The following is a 19,372-nucleotide window of genomic DNA, read 5'->3' on the forward strand; positions in this document are numbered from 1 at the left end:
ACTTGGGGCCTCTTTTATAAAACTGTCCATGATTTAGAGCAGCAGTTCTCAAACTGTGGGGGAGGGCGCAAAGTAACAAAAAAGGGGGAGCGAATGTTGCCATATGTGGCGTAAGTTCGCTATTCATAGGGATATTTTAAACTTGTAGTGGTGTATCGGCAGCAAAAAATATAGGAATAAATTTTATTAGGGTTTCAAAAAAACATTAGAGGGGCGCGATTAAAACTGTTATGAAAACTCGGTTGACAAATACTTAAAGGTTGAGAAACGCTGATTTAGAATATGAAAATATGCTTGCACCAAAAAATAAGATAATTTATATGCATGTTTCTATAGAACTTACCTTTAATAAGTCACAATGATCTTGTAAATGTGTATTTGTGAATTTGCCTCAAACCTTTCGAGTTCCACCCTCGGACTGACACAGACAACCTGACCTGACCTGACACCTTGTTGGACAGTTATCTAATCCAAAGACCTTGACTAGACATTGTTCACCTCTCTTGCTAAATGAATCTTAGCCTGAAGAGGTCTATTAATTTTGTACATTTAAGATGTCTCACTTAAAAGGTTTTCCAATGTTGTTACTTGTCTTAGTGTGTATATAACCACAGGGAACTCCAGTTTCTGTATTACATCTTACCTGAAGAAGGGGCCTGAGTTGTCTCGAAAGCTTGCATATTGAAATCTTTTTAGTTAGTTGCCTGGTAGAGTAGCCTCCAACATGACACATCCAGTAGTGCAAGATATAAGTTCTCATCTCTAAGTCAAAGGCGCACAAACAACCTTTATTTGGTGTCAGCAACAAGCACACTTGATGCTGCAGCTGTAAATTCCGTGAGCTCCAGCTGCACCTTGCAGGGAAAGAAAGAAAGAAAGAAAGAAAGAAAGAAAGAAAGAAAGAAAGAAAGAAAGAAAGAAAGAAAGAAAGAAAGAAAGAAAGAAAGAAAGAAAGAAAGAAAGAAAGAAAGAAAGAAAGAAAGAAAAATACTGATTTCTGGCAATGAAGTGGACTGCTAGTCACCAGCAGAGTGTACATGCATGGTGCCCATATTGCATTATAAATGCATTAAAGTGGTCCAATTATGTTAGGAGAATTGGACCTTGGTGGAAATTGACTTTTTATCATATGTATATGTGCCCACACCATACAAAAACTTGATGTAGCAATTTGTTCCATTGAAGGCTTTAAGCACAGCTGTCATGGCTGAGTGAAATTTTGCTGCGATATTCCTGACTTGTCAACTAGGTCCCCAAAAAGTGACAACAAGTAGTCTAAATTGAGGGAAAACAAAAAATTCTTCAGTGCACATACACAGCATTGGTCCATTTTGAAAGGGAACTAAAATACAGTCTGTACATCATATTCATGACATTTGATCTTTTATACAGTATGTTTGTCAAGTCAACGCACATTCTAATTGCGACTCAGTAATATGAATTATTACATGTGCGTGTCGTCATTTAGCTGGTTTGTCTACTTTATCAAGGGTGTTGTCAAGTTTCTCCAAAATGTTGCGTATGCATGTGTCAGGTTAGGTTAGAAGCAGACACTGACACAGTGCATTGCTGCACCCACCACATGACAAACCAACTCAGGATCCCAGATTAGGACCCGAGTACAGCCATGCGACAGGTGACACCTCAGCACCACACTAGTTCAGATGGAATGGACCGTGGGAGGTTTTTTATGGTGTCTGGAGTGCCAGTTCTGCCACCAAACTCCAGGTTTTTCCCCTGCAGGGCCTACATGTAGGGCTGGGTGAAGATTAACGTCATACCCATGACGGAGCAAGTGCAGGTTAAGGACTTGCTCAAGGGCCCAATGAAGTAGAGTAACTTTTGGCATTTATGGGATTTGACCCAGCAACCTTCCAATTGCAAATCCCTAGCCTTAGAGCCACCACTCCACATGTGTCAGAGTTGCTGTAAATATATGCAATATACACCCCTGCTGGGATGCCAAAGCACAAAATGGATGGAGCATCCTGACCAAGATAACTAATTGATTTTTTCCCGTTTGGAAGAACACATGTATGGAACAATGGCAGACTGCCTCTCATATGCAGATTGTTCCTCCATACGCTGGGTGGCAACATCCCATATGGTGAACCTCGGTATGCACACCTGCAGGACACCATGGGAGTTGTGGTCGCATAAACCAGCTCTGTTGGGTTCCATGGGGGCCACTGTGGCAGCTGTCAAGAAATGAAGGCTCAGGTTCTGCCTGACCCAGAAATGCCTTCCAAAGAGAAGCAGTTAGGACCGGAAGGTCTTCTGGGTTGCAGCTTAATAGGAAGCCCTGCACTTCACCCAGGGATTCAGAATCAAGAGAGCAGACGGACAACACTCACCTGGGAGGAAAGAAAGAGAGAAGGAGAAAAAGAGGCTTATGCAGTGTGAAAAGAAGCCTGTTAGAATGTGCACTGCAAAATAAATACTGGTTTTGAATCCAGATTTGTGGATGTGGAATTGTGTGTGGAGTTTTGGGGTTTAGTTGTACCCCCCAAAGGCCACACCATGTACTGTTATGGATTTTCAAGTGTACAGCTGTAGTGAAATGTTACCTTCCACAACTGTTTATCTACTGCTAATTTAATTTATTAACAACCCTCAGCCCTCTACTAGACTTTGCCTGTTTCTGCCCCCTAAGGTGCTTTTTCTGTGGCTTCCTCAGTTGCCTTCAAGACCTGCAGAGAACAACTCACAAACTAAACATTTACATTTAAAGCATTTAAATGATGCTCGGTGGCCACTTGTTCTCTTACATGTCCTCGCAGAAGATTGACCAACTCAACTAATCTGACTAAACTAAATGACCCTCTGGCCAAGCATTTATTTTAATTATCAGTTGAGTTTATGTCACCTTTAAACTTGTACAGATTTTAGCCTTCTGGGACTTTTCTTGTCTAAACAGACACATTCACTCATCTTGACTGTCCTTTGCTACTTTACACAGATGGCACCTGCTTGGAATTAATAATGAACTTTTGACTTCTTTACACCGTCGATTCGTTTTTCATTGTGATGAAGCCACAAGCCCTCTCCCTTTCTCCATATTCTGAGCACAAATTCACTTTAACCAAAATGTGTTCCTTTTTAAATTATTCCTTCAAATAGGAGTCATAAATAATGATATTAATTTGAGACTTATAAATTATTACTTTCAATTGTCACTGTCACCACCATTACCTTCTGTTTTATACAAAATGTTTGTGGTTTTAAAACAGATTTAAATGAAGATGTTTTTATTTTAATTAATAAAGAAATTTCTCACCAGACAGTGCATCAATATCTTCATCAGATCTTCTTTTCCTAGAGATCATTGACACAAATTTTTTACACAAGCCGTCCTCACTCATCTTTAGATTTTGTGATTAGATGGGCAGTTGGTCTCCTTCAAGTTCTCCTTTCACTAAAGTGTGTGATCTTTAAACAGGCTGGGACTGTAAAACCAAGACACAGAATACATTAAAATAAAAAATAACAAAATTACCAGAGTTGAGCAGCAAGGGACAGTAGATTCAGGTTTGTCGTTCATTTGTACAGGACATGCTGAAAGGGCATGATAATCACATACAAATTCACAAATGTCCATGCTTTTAGAGCCTCCAGTAGTCAATGTGAACCTCTGAGTGGGCTGTTTGCAATTTGATCAAGGCCCCCAGAGTGAGGTCTAGAGATGTGTCTTCAAGGTCTAGACTTCAATGTCTGTGTCCTCTGTTTACAAGTCTTATCTTGTGAGATTGGTAATCTGTAAGTGCGAAATAATAAGAGGTTGTCATCATTGGCATGACCATATGTCATAGGACAGCCACTTTGGAGTACTTTTATGGTTGGTGTTGGAGGATCTGAGGTGTCTGGAACATCAATAGGACACTTAGGACAGGGAGCCAATGTAGGCCAGCCAGGTGAAGGATGATGTGTTCATTACCTTTGGTGTCTGAAATCTGCTAGCAGCATTGAAGTCTAATTGTTAGATGTTGGTACGTTATATAAGAAGACCACTGAGACATGAAGTGAAATAATTGTAGTGATCAACCAGGGTGGTGTCAGTAAGAGTGGGGAAACAAAAGTCTATACTAGAGATATTTCGTGATAAAAGGAAAATGTCAAGGAGGCAGTGATGAGCTAACACAGTGAAATTCGCTTTGCCACAGGTAAAATGTAGAAATGTTTGGGAACTTCTCCAAACTCAATGAAATCCATTAAAGTCAATAGGGAAGTAGTTTTGATGTGGACATAATGGTTCAATTGTCTTTTAATTGTTTTGTAGGGCTGGGGATGCATCTGCCAACGATGCTGGACTGATTATTTTGGCCACAAATGCGGTCTGTGTCTTGAGGTGGCAGTGCTAACAACTGCTTCATCTGACCTCAAACAACAAAAGACACAGATGGAATGATAGCCACAAACAAAATGCAAAAAAATAGCCACAAACTAACAATAAGGAAAAAAACATCATTGTACTTGCAGAGCTGTAACCTCAGAGCCACAGACTGGTCATACCTCAAAGCAGTGGCTTGGACTGGCACTTCTTTTTCATTTCCAATCTATCTAAGCAGATGTGTTACACATTTCTCTCCATCAAGAATACAGTGATCCCTCACTATATCGCGCTTCGCCTTTCGCGGCTTCACTCCATCGCGGATTTTATATGTAAGCATATTTAAATATATATTGCGGATTTTTTGCTGGTTCGCGGATTTCTGCGGACAATGGGTCTTTTAATTTCTGGTACATGCTTCCTCAGTTGGTTTGCCCAGTTGATTTCATACAAGGGACGCTATTGGCAGATGGCTGAGAAGCTAGATTGCTTACTCTTCTCTCACTCTTGCACTGACTTTCTCTGATCCTGACGTATGGGGATTGAGCAGGGGGGCTGTTCGCACACCTAGACGATACGGACGCTCGTCTAAAAATGCCGAAAGATTATCTTCACGTTGCTATCTTTTGTGCAGCTGCTTCCTGAAACGACATGCTGCACGGTGCTTCGCATACTTAAAAGCCAAACAGCCCTATTGATTTGTTTGCTTTCCTCTGTCTTTCTGACAGACTCTGCTCCTGATGCGCAGTCCTTTGAAGAGGAAGATATGTTTGCATTCTTTTAATTGTGAGACAGAACTGTCATCTCTGTCTTGTCATGGAGCACAGTTTAAACTTTTGAAAAAGAGACAAATGTTTGTTTGCAGTGTTTGAATAACGTTCCTGTCTCTCTACAACCTCCTGTGTTTCTGCGCAAATCTGTGACCCAAGCAGGACAATATAAAAATAACCATATAAACATATGGTTTCTACTTCGCGGATTTTCTTATTTCGCGGGTGGCTCTGGAACGCAACCCCCTCGATGGAGGAGGGATTACTGTACAGAACACCTCATAAATAGTAATGAATCTTTAATTATTCTAATTATTATTTTAAAAGTCTTATGAGTTTTCTGACTTGGGTGGGGCTCTTTTTAGGCTTGTTTTCACGTGTCCTGTGGCTAATTGCTTATGCATTTGGCTTGGCTTGGGACTGCTTCCCTTATATAGATACAGTGAGTGGGTGGTTGGGGCATGAAGATCAGTTTTCACTGCTGCACTACTTCATACCGGTACTTCTACAGTTGAGTTTCAGCTTACCAGCAGAGGCTGTGGTTCGGGGAATTAGGCATTATATACTCAGGGCTGTCTCTGTCAGTACCTGATCTGCACTACATAGCAAGGAGTATAAGATGCTGAATGCAGGAGTGAAGACACATGCGACAATGACTCTGCTCAGAACAACAGAGTATTTCATATGATTGTCATTATGGTCCCCCTCAAAAGAACATATCAGTAGGACAAAAATTTCTGTCTAAGATGGATGCACAGTGAATTTCCAGGAAAATATTCACTAAACAAGGTCACAGACAAACACAGAGTATTCACTGCAAAAAACGCTTTGGTGAATTCTGCTCCTCGACCCTACAAGTAACTGCAAAACCAACACTGCACATGAGACTATGACTGAAGCTTCTGGTGGGACTGGGGTCACGGAGGGAAGTCTGAATTGATGGAGGACATCCAGCAGGAAATGTTATAAACACTCCATACTGTCAGACAAAGATGTAAAGAAGAGTACAGGAGGTTGTGTTAAAGCACTGGGCAGATCTTTAAGAGGTGAACAAGCACTTTGAAGAATTCCTCATTCCAGTGGATTTGATCTCTTCACAGTCCCCATTTTTGATGGTTTAATAAGGCAAAATAGTGGATGAGATCAGTTTGAAAAAGATGACAACATTGGGTTTGGAGAAGCTGCATTGGTTAACAAATGAAGAAGGCATGAAAGGGGGGTACAGTCACGTGCCCAGACACTGGCAGGCTGGCATGGTGACCCCTTTATAAAAATGTGTGACAAGATGCTAAAGAAAAGTCGATACCAAGAGACTGGAATGAATAACAAGGCATTAATAAAACACATTTCTTTAACTCCAGAGACTTTGTTTAAAAAAACATGTGAGAAATCAATTGTGATATGTAAGTCTGAAAAAAGGTCCCTGACAGCAATGAGAAATTAGCCAAGTGCAGACATGTTATTCTTTTTATTGCTTTTGGAAAACTGTCCTTATTATTCTGAACTGTTTTCTGCATTAGACTTGATGTTTGCTATTGTGTGTAATTTTTTAAATTTTATTTTGTTGTGTTTTCATGATGAGACTTTGTGAACTGTTTAATATCACCAATGGCACTGTTGCCAGACTATATTCCTATAAGATTCAATCGGGTGGCACCAACCTGTTGATGCTATTTAAACCTGCAATGCTTCATGTCGGGGGTCCAAGTTTCTGGACACATTCAATACAAAGTCTCACATGAGTGGGCTTTCTGAGCACTTTCAGGGTATTAAGACTGTCGCATGTCTTCTTGACAAATTCATCTTGGCTTTGCTGATCTGCTCCTTTAATCTTTTTGGCTCATTTTGATTCTTGATTCATATTTTTTTCTGCCAATCCACATTCTGATCTCAACATCTGCAGAACATGTTGGTCAAATTGTTTGATGATCGGCAATTCAAAGCAAAGCGACAAGAATGAATACCAGAACGAATAATGAAGACCAAAAAACTGCATTGCTGACATCACAACACTGGTGTGCACTTAAATTTATTTTATAAAATTTTTGCTTTGGGCACATGAAGCTTTATTTTACAAAGCTAATTAATGATAGATAGATAGATAGATAGATAGATAGATAGATAGATAGATAGATAGATAGATAGATAGATAGATAGATAGATAGATAGATAGATACTTTATTAATCCCAAGGGGAAATTCACATACTCTAGCAACAGCATACTGATAAAAACAATATTAAATTAAAAAACAATAAAAATGTAGTGCATATAAACAATAATCTTGTATAATGTTAACGTTTACCCCCCCCCCCCCCCCACCCCGTGTGGAACTGAAGAGTCGCATAGTGTGGGGGAGGAACGACCTCCTCAGTCTGTCAGTGGAGCAGGATGGTGACAGCATTCTGTCGCTGAAGTTGCTCCTCTGTCTGGAGATGATCCTGTTCAGTGTATGCAGTGGATTCTCCATGATTGACAGGAGTCTGCTCAGCGCCCGTCGCTCTGCCATGGATGTCAAACTGTCCAGGTCCATGCCTACAATAGAGCCTGCCTTCCTCACCAGTTTGTCCAGGCATGATGCGTCCCTATTCTTTATGCTGCCTCCCCAGCACACCACCGCTTAGAAGAGGGTGCTCGACACAACCATCTGATAGAACATCTGCAGCATCTTATTGCAGATGTTGAAGGACACCAGCCTTCTAAGGAAGTATAACCGGCTCTGTCCTTTCTTAAACAGAGCATCAGTATCGGCAGTCCAGTCCAATTTATCATCCAGCTGCACTCCCTGGTATTTATAGGTCTGCACCCTCTGCACACAGTCACCTCTGATGATCACGGGGTCCAGGAGGGGCCTCCTAAAATCCACCACCAGCTCCTTGGTTTTGCTGGTGTTCAGGTGTAGGTGGTTTGAGTCACACCATGCTTGCATTCCACAGTGTGATCACATAGTGTGGTCTTCTTCAAATACCTCAGGTAAATCAAACTCTATTTCTATTACTGTGAGTGGTCAACTGTAGCCCCTCAAACCCTGAAGTGATCCATCTGTCCAGTGGCGTAGCTCGAGTTCGTGCCACTTGGGGCGCACCGGTGCTTCAATTTGCTGCCCTCCAATATATTTAAATATGTTAAACTATTTAAATAGAAAATTAAGATGATGTATAGAGAAAAAATAAGATAAATTTTGCATAGATGTATTCATATATAGAGAAAGCGCAATAGTTTTTCACATATAATTATTTATAAGCATCAGCTAGACAAGAATATAGTATAGAGGCACTGATAAGCCCTGTTCTAATTATTAGCTTAATATAATTACACTGTGAAAACCAGAACCAGTGTAGTGTACAAGTGATAGGTGGGGAGGTTTACTGCGCAGAGTAAGAACGCATTCGGGTTGATAACAAAATGAAACTATAAATTGTTTACCTTCCTAGAAATTATTATTGGTGTAATGTTTCTTTATAAAAATATATGACATCTGATTTACATTTTTTACATATAAGTGTGATTTTTTTGACATTGTGAGTTTGTAAATTGGAGTGTGTGATATAAAAAAAGAAATGTATTTGACACAGAGTGAAACATGGACAAGCTGGGACGTGTTGTTAAACAATAAAACAATATATAATGTAACTCTTGGATGTAAAATAGTAGATGACGAAAGGCATCTGCTAGGAAAAACCTGTTTATCTAGTGAAGAGTCTTCAGCCTTAGAGGTTTCCCATCAGGCAGTAATAATAAAATGCAAACCCCTGAGAAGTAACTTGACATGTTTACACCTGCTGATCTGCTTCCCATAAGGCATTTCGAGTAACCGTTTTACTGAACTATACATTTCAGCTTCAGGCTTCAATTACAGTTTGATATACCACAGGGTGTGTGGTATTGGACGGATTATTTCACAGACACCAAGGAAGGAGTTACAGAGAACTTAATTAAAAAACAGGAATATTTATTTGAAATGAAAACAACAAATATCTCTTCATACATTTTGAGTAAAGAGTCTGGCATCTTTGTAGCTCGGAACCTCCACCCTGGAGCTCCATGTATGTGGAGTTGACTTGATGGAGAGTTGTCCTTATTTGAGTCAGATAACCCTCCCCAACCCTAATCTTAACCATAGTGTAACCAGACAGAACTCTGGAGATCTACAGCTAGTCTCTATTGCCACCATTGTGGTCCATTCCACCTATTTGGAGGTCCAGGGTGGAGATTCAAGGCTGCAGAGATATTTACTTGGTAATTTTGGGTCCCTGTGGCAGACAGGGCAGTGGGCTGCAGCCCAGGGTGGTCAGTTCATAAGTCTGGCCATATCAGTATGAAAATATTTACTGCCAGGTGCAGGGGTGCATAAAGGGAGAATGCAGAGAATGCGTTGTCTAGGGACTCCAAGAACATCCATACTTGTGGGCGCTGCAATTGTGTCCCCAATGCTATATCAATGAAAGTTGTGATGGTAAAACTGAGCTGGAAGTCAGTAACAGCCCCGTCAGAGTCTTTGTGCTGCTACAGCCTACTAAGGCTATACTCAGAATACAATTCTCAATGACTCAGTTCTGATCATTAACTATCATTACTGTTGTTGCTGGATTATTTTCTACATTCTAACCCATAATCATTTGTACTCTGACCCTTATGCTTATGTTGAGTCAGCACCCATTTAAATTTTCCACAACTGTAAATATTTTGCAGTCTAATATGCTTGCAGAAGGAGCTCACACAAACAAGTCTTGCATGTTCATTGCCCTTCTGCTCAGGCTCATTATTAGACAGTGACTGTAAGTACTGGTCAAAGCCGGTTTGGAACCTTAGGCTATGCTGACTGATGTCACCCATCAATGTCCATAATGGTCAATTAGTATCATTTGAGTTTGATGACTTTTAGTGTGGTGAGGTCCATCTCAGTGTCTGAAGCAGGGCCAGACTGGAAAGCTTATTCAGGCCTGGAATCCCAAGTCTAAGCCAGGCCAGGCCACACAATATGCATCAGTTTTCTTGCACAGACTCAAAAAACCAACAAAACACCATTTTGTCTTGGAATTATTTATAAATGAGGAGACAGTAGACTCAGCTTTTACACACACATTTCACTCTTAAATATTAATCTCACGACAACCTCTGATAAAGTGACAACACTTCATAAATGTAAACACTTCATTAATAAACCATGTAGTACTATAATATTTATATCAAAACAAATGTGCAAAAAGCACTGAACCACAAAAAGTAGTTGTCAGTGGAATCCGCACTTCATCGATTATGTTTGCAATTTCAACTGCGAGTCTGGAATCTCCACAGCCCAGCCGCAGCCCGTGTCTGGATGGATAACGCTGAATGCTCTTGCACAAAGTTCAAAGAGTTGGTCAAAAAAAGGGTTCTATTCAATAAGGGCGCGCACAAAAAGGCGACCTTCAAAAGGGCGACCTCAATTGGGCGCGGAGAATAAAAGCGCACATAAATAAAGGCGATCTTCAAAGGGGCGACCTCAATTGAGCGCCGAATAAAGGCGCGCGTAAATAAAGGCGAGCTTCAAAAGGATGACCTTCGGAGCGAATTAAATTAATTGTCCTTGATTATGCTAATAGACCGCATCTCGAATATCTACGTGGCATTGCACATAATCTACAGCTTCAAGTGTAACTTGCTTTCACCTTTTTATACATTCAGTCATTGCCTTAATCTAATTTTCTGTAATTTTGAAAACAAGGAAATATAGAGAGCTTTAGAAATAGTTCGTTAGAAGTAGTTCGTTAGAAGTTCATGCATTAATTAATTGGATGTTTTAATATTCTTGCTTTCACCTTTTTATACGTTTAATCATTGCCTTTATCTAATAAATTTTCTGTAATTTTATTGCGGTTGCCTTTATTCGCTGCACCCAATTGACGTCACCCTTTTGAAGCGCTCCTTTATTTACGCGCGCCTTTATTCGGCGCTCAATTGACGTCACCCTTTTGAAGCACTCCTTTATTTACGCGCGCCTTTATTCGGCGCTCAATTGACGTCACCCTTTTGAAGCGCTCCTTTATTTATGCGCGCCTTTATTCGGCGCTCAATTGAGGTCGCCCCTTTGAAGAACGCTTTTATTTATGTGCGGATTTATTCGCCGCGCCCAATTGAGGTCGCCCTTTTGAAGGTCGCCTTTATGTGCGCGCCCTTATTGACGGATACCCAAAAAAAGAGCACTTTGAATTTGACAATAGACAAAAGACTCAAAAATGTTTTAGTGCACCAGTATTCTGTTAAGCATTTATTAAAGAATACACTTATTAAACAAAAAAGCATGAAACATTTCGTGTAGCCAATTCAGTCACTCTCTCATTATAGCGCTAAGGTTTAACTGTCCAGAGCGCGAGAAACGTGCACTTTAAAAATATTAAAGTAAAGTAAAAATAACACACGTACATTAACAAACTTATCATGAAATAAAGAACAACAACTACATTTAAAACACAGATCATTCCACTCACATACGTGTTACATTAATAAAAAAAAATATATATTTCGTGTAGTCTATTCAGTCACGTGGAAACGTGGAAAATAACCCGTTAAAAAAGTGACCATTAAAATTTGAAACAAAAATAAAACAAATTAATGCACAGTAACAAATACCAAAACCTATACTATATCCAAATATAATTCAAAGCATATTATAAACTTTTCATCAATCTTTATATAACTTTAATCACAAAAGCACCAGACGTACGCATCTCTCATAAAAGCGCTCCTGTTTAACTGTCAGAGCGCGATGTCAAAACATGAACAAGAAACCATCCATCCAGAAACCAGAAAAGAAACCTTCCAACGTTAAACCGAAAGGAATTGTGCCCACTACAGAGCAATAACGCCTGCTCGTTTTCCATTATAATAACATTACAGTGTATAAATTCATCATTAGTTGATTTCACTGGTTGTTTTGAATGCCAGGCAGGCAGCAGGCCACCGGGAAAGCTCCCGCTGATGGTAAACGTCAGTCCGGCACTGGTGAAGCATGTGACCCTTCAATAGCACAAGTGGCTCCCTTTGTGTATATAATACAGACAGTACAACTCGTCCACATTTCTGCTTTCATAACCTGTGCTTTTTGGGAACTGTGCCCACTCAGTATCATCGGCATTTAATGACCAAAGGTGTGGGGCCTGCTCTGGGAATTCCCTTCGCTGTCCCAGTGGCGTAGCTCGAGTTCGAGTTGCTCGGGGCGGGGCGGGGCTTCAATTTGCCCCTCCAAAATATCTGAATATGTTAACCTATTTAAATAGAAAATTAAAATGACGTAGAGAGAAATATTAAGATAAATTTTGTTATTCATCTATAGAGAAACAGCAATCATTTTTCAAATATAATTATCTATAAGCATCAACTACAAGAATATTGTACAGACGCACTGATAAGCCATGTTCTAATTATTAGTTTAATACAATTACGAAGCGAAAACCAGAACCAGTGTAGTGCACAAGTGATAGGTGGGGAAGTTTTCTGCGCAGAGGAAGACCACATTCGGATTGATGACGAAACTAAATTATAAATTGTAAATTAGTTGTTTATCTTCCTAGAAATTATTATCGGTGTAATGTTTATGTTTATGTTTGTTATTGCCTCATAAAGTTCAACTGCTGTGTCTGATGCCGTCACAGAAGGACAGTCTGAAAATTATTCTTGAAGTATTTGTGGAAAAAAAATCAGAGAATTTTACTTTTTTCATTCATGAGTGATATTTTTCCGAACCCTGCTGCTTACACACGAATTGTACTGAGCCTTTTGGCCAATAATGCCGCCCCCAAAAATGAGCCTCCCGGGGCGGACCACCCCCTCCACCCTCCTGTAGCTACGCCACTGCGCTGTCCGGGGTGAAAGTGCCTTCAGAAATGCAAGCTGTGCCCCTCTCTGTACAGGCCGCAGACAGTGCAGACCTACATTTTTGGGCCCTGAAGCTTGAACTGTTATGAGAGCCAATTCACAACTAACAACGAGGTCTGGGTCTGTTATCTTCTTCAATGGGGGGTTTCCATGACAGATCACCACATTTTTTAACCACTACGTTTAAAATTTTGATGAAAATTGCTGTATTATACTATATTATCATTATTATTTTTATGAACCCCATTTCATACAGTAGACACGCAAAATTTGTAAGAAATGTGGACTAAAGTTGCTTCTGGGGCTCCAGGATGAGGAGCACTGAAGCTTAAACCTTATAGTTTCATAGTAGATCTGCCCCTGACCGCACACCTTATCATCACACTTTATGTTGCCTAATGGGTTGACTGGCTCCGATGACTGTATACCACAAACCATTCGTTATCATTAGTAAGTCGGTTTTAAATGACCCCGAAGTGTATTTCAGTTGTATGGTGCCATCAGTGATTCTGATCAGAACAACCCAACCGCCATAGTGAATATGTGCTGGTGGTGCAAGTCTGACGAGTGTACCCGCGGTGGGTCGAATCTCACCTTGAATAAAAAACGCAACATATTACAGTTTCGAATTAAACAATACTTTCACTGACATAACTCGGTACACACAATGCACCTTTTAATACGTTGCATACTCCTGTAGGTCTCGTTCAGCTCCTGATACTCATAGAAGAACGAAAAGCAGACCGAGGAGGGCGCGGTGTGTCAGAATGCGCGGGATATAACGGACAGTCCTGTTTGAATTCAATTCCATTTTAGGCGGGACATCATTACACCACGTCGAGAAAGAGAATAAAAAGTGTTTTTACCTTGTGCTGTAGATTATTCTGAAAAATTAAAGAGTAGAGAGTAGATTTCACAAAAAAGTTAGAGAACTATCGGGTTGAAATGAGGGTAAATGTTTTTTCCCCGAACTTCAAAACGATCCTTTCAGTTTTGATAGGAAGTGGTCGCTCTGAAAAAAGGAATGAAGTTGTACGTTGAAAATGATGACACCTGTCAGCTGGATTTCACGAAGATAGCCCAAGATACGTCCGTAGCTCTTCTTTGATGTATGGACAGCGATCGATCGACATCGGGGATTGAATAGTAAATCAAAGTTGAATCTATTAATTTAGATAGTTAATCTCGCTTGGCACCGGCAGGGACCCAGTTAAGAGCTTTGAGATGACGTGAGAGCAGGTGGAGCCCAAGGGGGCGTGGCCACAGCTCAGCGAGGTGTGTTTATTTACTTCATCCAAGAGCCACCTTACCACAGTTTTGATTCAAAGTAATAACTTTGACATATCAGTTCCACATGTTAGTAGATTCCATTAAACCCGAGCTTTTTAACAACACTTTACAAGAGGCTGGTGGTGGCTTTGTAATGAACGTGCTTTCATGCACGGCAGACTGAAATTGAAGGGATGTAAAATTGGCATCGAGCGATGTGTGTTAGTGCTGGAAGGTCTGTGACTAATTGGTGTTCAGCTTCCTTAAATATACCAGTTTTGAAAGTATACTCAATAGAGTCCTATTTAATAATTAGCAATTAAAAATAACTTGAAATACAAAATGGCCAATACAAGTTTAAAGGCGGTATTACTATTACCCTATAAGGAACCGAAATAAGTTTAAAGAGGAATTAATTTTAATTAAAAACAGTAATTCGTCTCGTGCATGTAGACGAAGAAGGAATTGTTAGTCGGCACTTTGGTAAAGGCGACATTATCACGTAACTTTTCTTCACCTTTAGGACATTATAAACCAATAAAGTAAAGTGTGAACCTAAGGGTTACACGCACATCCATTGCTTTTGCTTATACCGCATTTTAAAATTGTGAGAACTACTGGATCTCTGCTAGAGAAAAGTCGGGATGATAAAAATGCAACGAATGTGATGTTGGACAACAGAAATATGCGAATGTTTTACCAAATGTTTAAATGTAAGCCCAGTTGAGAGATGCTTATACTGTACTTACAACGAAATCTTTAGAATTTTACTCAAAGTTACATTTCAAATTCTGATGGGGTGTTGATCATTTAATTTTACTTTATCACACCCGTGTCTATAAGGAGACATGATTGTTGTTTTTGAAGTCCTTTTGCTCGCTTTATTTATATGACTGATCGGTTCTCATATACATCGCGTTGCATTGCAACGACCAGAGGCGACGCGGTACAGTATTGATGTGGTCATTCTGTAAAACTGTTAATTTCTGGAATCTGTTGAAGGTATCGGTCACAAAGTATGTTGAAAGTCTCTTACCTTCAAACCTCGCGCGTTTAGTTCAAATGGCAGGCGTCTTTTAGTTTGTAATTTAGTTTGAAACCGCCAAGACCAGAGTGCAGGAAGAATGACAGGGCCGAGATTCTTTTTTTCCCAATTAATTTCCTATATACATGTTTTAAAAGGGTGGTGCAGTGGGCGGCACTTCTGCCTTGCATTTAGGAGACCCGGGTTCGCTTCCCAGGTCCTCCCTGCGTGGAGTTTGCATGTTCTCCCCGTGTCTGCGTGAGTTTCCTACGGGTGCTCCTCCCACAGTCCAAAGACATGCAGGTTAGGTTCCCAGCCTTCTGCCCTGGGATTGGCTACAGCAGACCCCCGTGACCCTGCCGTTAGGATATAGCGGGTTGGATAATGGATGGATGGATGTTTAAATAAAAATAGCTTGTGTATTTTAAAGTTTTTTTATACGTATTCTATATGTGTGTGTGAGAGAGAGAGAGAGAGAGAGAGAGAGTTGGGGAAAGAGAATTAAGCGTCTGTTAAGACTGAGATGATAAGCTTAATTTTGTTGCTGACCCGGCATTAACAATGTGCCTTACCTCATGACGGCGTTATGAAGAGTACTGTGACAGGTGCCATCCTTTCCTGTTACTAACTGTTGCTGTCTTTACACTATACGTCCTGGTGTTCTTAATCTGTTTTTGTTATGCAAGATAGTCTACCAAACACTAAAAAATTATTTTTTACGCGTATTAGGAAGTTTTTCAAAGCACAAAGAACCAACGTCATATGTAAAGAACCCTTCCCAGAATGAAATGGTGCTTTTTCCAGCTATAGTTCTACGAAGAACTACCCTACCCAGTAAAGAACATGCCATTAAAGAACCAGGCTTTTAAGAGTGCAGGGTTGATGCTACGTGGGGTTGGGGATTCTATGTATAGAGATGCCAGAATCGTTCTATGCCATAGGGCAGAGTTCTTAAACTCCGGTCCTGGAGGGCCACAGTGACTGCAGGTTTTCATTCTAACCCTTTTTTTCTTAATCAGTGACCTGTTTTTGCTGATAATGAACTCCTTTTACTTTCTTGACTTGTTTTTTAAGATTTGTTTCTCTGAATTTCTTCGTCATTCATCTGAATTGCTTCTTTTCTTTCCTTAAATGGCACTCAAACAGAAATGAAATGTGAAGTGAGTTTTTTTTTTTTTGTCTTCCAGTGAAGTCGTTTAATGCTGAGTGTGCAAAAGTCTCAGCTCGCTGTCAGTTGCGTGACCTAAAAATTAGGGGCGGCTACCTGGCTGCGTCCTTACGCACATTGGTTTTGCGTGGGAATTCGCAAGTGTTAGTTTTGTGCCCGATACGCTGTACTCCCGGAGTCTTCACATTGCAGCATGTATTTGATTAGTCGTTAATACTGTGTGTGTCTATTTTTTTATTCAGGTTACATGTTTTGTTGTCAATTCCATTAGAAATATAACACATTTTTTTCTGTAAGAAATGGTAAGAGCTGTAACGATCTTTTACTAACGTGACCTGGGAACCTTTAATGTCGAAGTGTGTTCAGTTTAATGTTTAAAACTGTGTACAGTACATCAAGAAATGTTGTTTCTTTATTCTTTTATATGTGCTTCTAGAAAACAGATCTGGTAATCGCTGTTTAAGTAGTGACTGTGAAGACCCCCATGTCTGAACGACTTTAACGTGTTTAGCCATTTCTCTTCAGTGTCTTTGCCAACGACGGCACGCTCTGTTAAAATCTACCGCCATCTACTGGAATTTTTGGATGTTGCCTGTCTGTAGTATTTTGAAGGTATTTATTTTTGCGACAGCTATTTAATATTATTTTGTATTTTTTCTGTTTCAGAAACCAAACACACGTATGCAAATAAATAAATATTCCACTTTACGAGGCCACTGCAACAAATCCTTATTTGAAACATTCAGCAGTTAATTAAGTCATTCTACTAAAACTCTGGCCTGCTTCATCCGTTTTACACCAGATTAGGATTTGGTACCACATACACACCAGTTCGATGCACACACTGTTTAACACTGAGGAATGACTGAAGTATGGCACTCTGACGATGAAGACAACACTATTAAATGCTGTTCTCAATGAAGTTGTGGTTTTTTAGCCGTACTGAAATTTTCAGATAATTTTAAAGTGTGTGCATGTTTTTATGTGGGGTAAGGGATGAAAGTTGTGTCTGTGCTGGAGTTTTTTTTCAATAAAGTTGTTTTTTAAGGCATACTGGACTTTATTTCCTTCTTTACGAATAATAATAATAATAATAATAATAATAATAATAATAATAATAATAATAATAATAATAATAATAATAATTAATAACTAGGATTGGTTATGTATGCATGAATTCAGGTGGAATTAGATAAGTGGAGTAAAAGATGCAGGTGTGTGGGTGTTAGCCATGCCACTGCTGAACTGCTTGGCTCCTTGAGGAGTGCAACAGATTCTCTCCAAGGCCTTCTTGTCCATCTTCTCTTGGGGGTCAGCTCTGTCCTGTTTATGTTCCTTGTGGTCACCTACAACTGGGATAGCTGCTATGCCCATAGGCAACTACCTCTCTTCTTTCATGGCTTGCTTCCAAGGCTTCAGTAATCCACCCAATAGCCTACAGTCAACATATCCATCCCTTTCAGAGTATACTTCTAAAATGGTCATTCTATTCACCAGATGGCCGCTGCCTTTCAAACTCATACTTCCGGCACAGCATAGACAGGGGAACATCAGGTATACTACAGGTTCACAAGGAAGTGCTCGTTACTGATTGGTGTTGAGCACTTGTCACATTTTACATTGAAAAATTTTGGTGCCAACATCCCACCTGCCCTTCAGACTAAGTAATCCACCTAAAGTGTGAATTTTCCCTTGGGATTAATAAAGTATCTATCTATCTATCTATCTATCTATCTATCTATCTATCTATCTATCTATCTATCTATCTATCTATCTATCTATCTATCTATCTATCTATCTATCTATCTAGTGGGCCTCTTGTGAAGAAATATTATTGACTGAGCACACCACACTGGTCATCACAGAGTTGTATAATATGTAAAGGATGTCACTAATCTAATTAATCTAATGTCACTAATTCAATCTACATGCTTCCATTAGGTCAGATTATCTCGGGACATAACGTGAGCTACCACAGCTATGCTGATGACACACAGCTGTATTTATCAATAGCACCTGATGACCCCAAATCTCTTGATTCGCTAACACAATGTCTAACCTGTATCTCAGAATGGATGAATAGTAACTTTCTCAAATTAAATAAAGAAAAAACCGAAATCTTAGTGATTGGCAATAATGGATACAATGAGGCTATTAGAAATAAACTGGATGCATTAGGATTAAAAGTCAAATCGGAGGTAAAAAGCTTAGGGGTAACCGTTGATTGTAATCTGAATTTTAAATCGCATATTAATAAAATCACTAGGACAGCATTTTTTCACCTAAGGAACATAGCAAAAGTTAGACCTCTTATATCATCGAAAGATGCAGAGAAATTAGTTCATGCGTTTGTCTTTAGTCGGCTAGATTACTGTAATGCACTCCTCTCAGGACTACCCAAAAAAGACATCAATCGTTTGCAGTTAGTGCAGAATGCAGCTGCTAGAATCCTTACCAGGAAAAGAAAATCCGAACACATTTCTCCAGTTTTGATGTCACTACACTGGTTACCTGTGTCATTCAGAATTGACTTTAAAATTCTGCTTATGGTTTATAAAGCTTTAAATAATCTTGCCCCGTCTTATATATCGGAATGTCTGACACCTTATATTCCAAATCGCAACCTCAGATCCTCAACTGAGTGTCTCCTTAGAATTCCAAGAGCAAAACTTAAAAGAAGTGGTGAGGCGGCCTTCTGCTGTTATGCACCTAAAATCTGGAATAGCCTGCCAGTAGGAATTCGCCAGGCTAATACAGTGGAGCACTTTAAAAAACTACTGAAAACACATTACTTTAACATGGCCTTCTCATAACTTCACTGTAATTTAATCCTGACACTCTGTATATCCAATTCATTATAATAACTATTCATTCAAAATTTGTACTAACCCCTACTCTCTCTTCTGTTTTCTTTTCCGGTGTCCTATTGGTGGTGGCTTGTGCCACCACCATCTACCCA

Source organism: Erpetoichthys calabaricus, chromosome 1 (assembly GCF_900747795.2).
Source record: "Erpetoichthys calabaricus chromosome 1, fErpCal1.3, whole genome shotgun sequence".
NCBI lineage: Eukaryota > Metazoa > Chordata > Cladistia > Polypteriformes > Polypteridae > Erpetoichthys > Erpetoichthys calabaricus.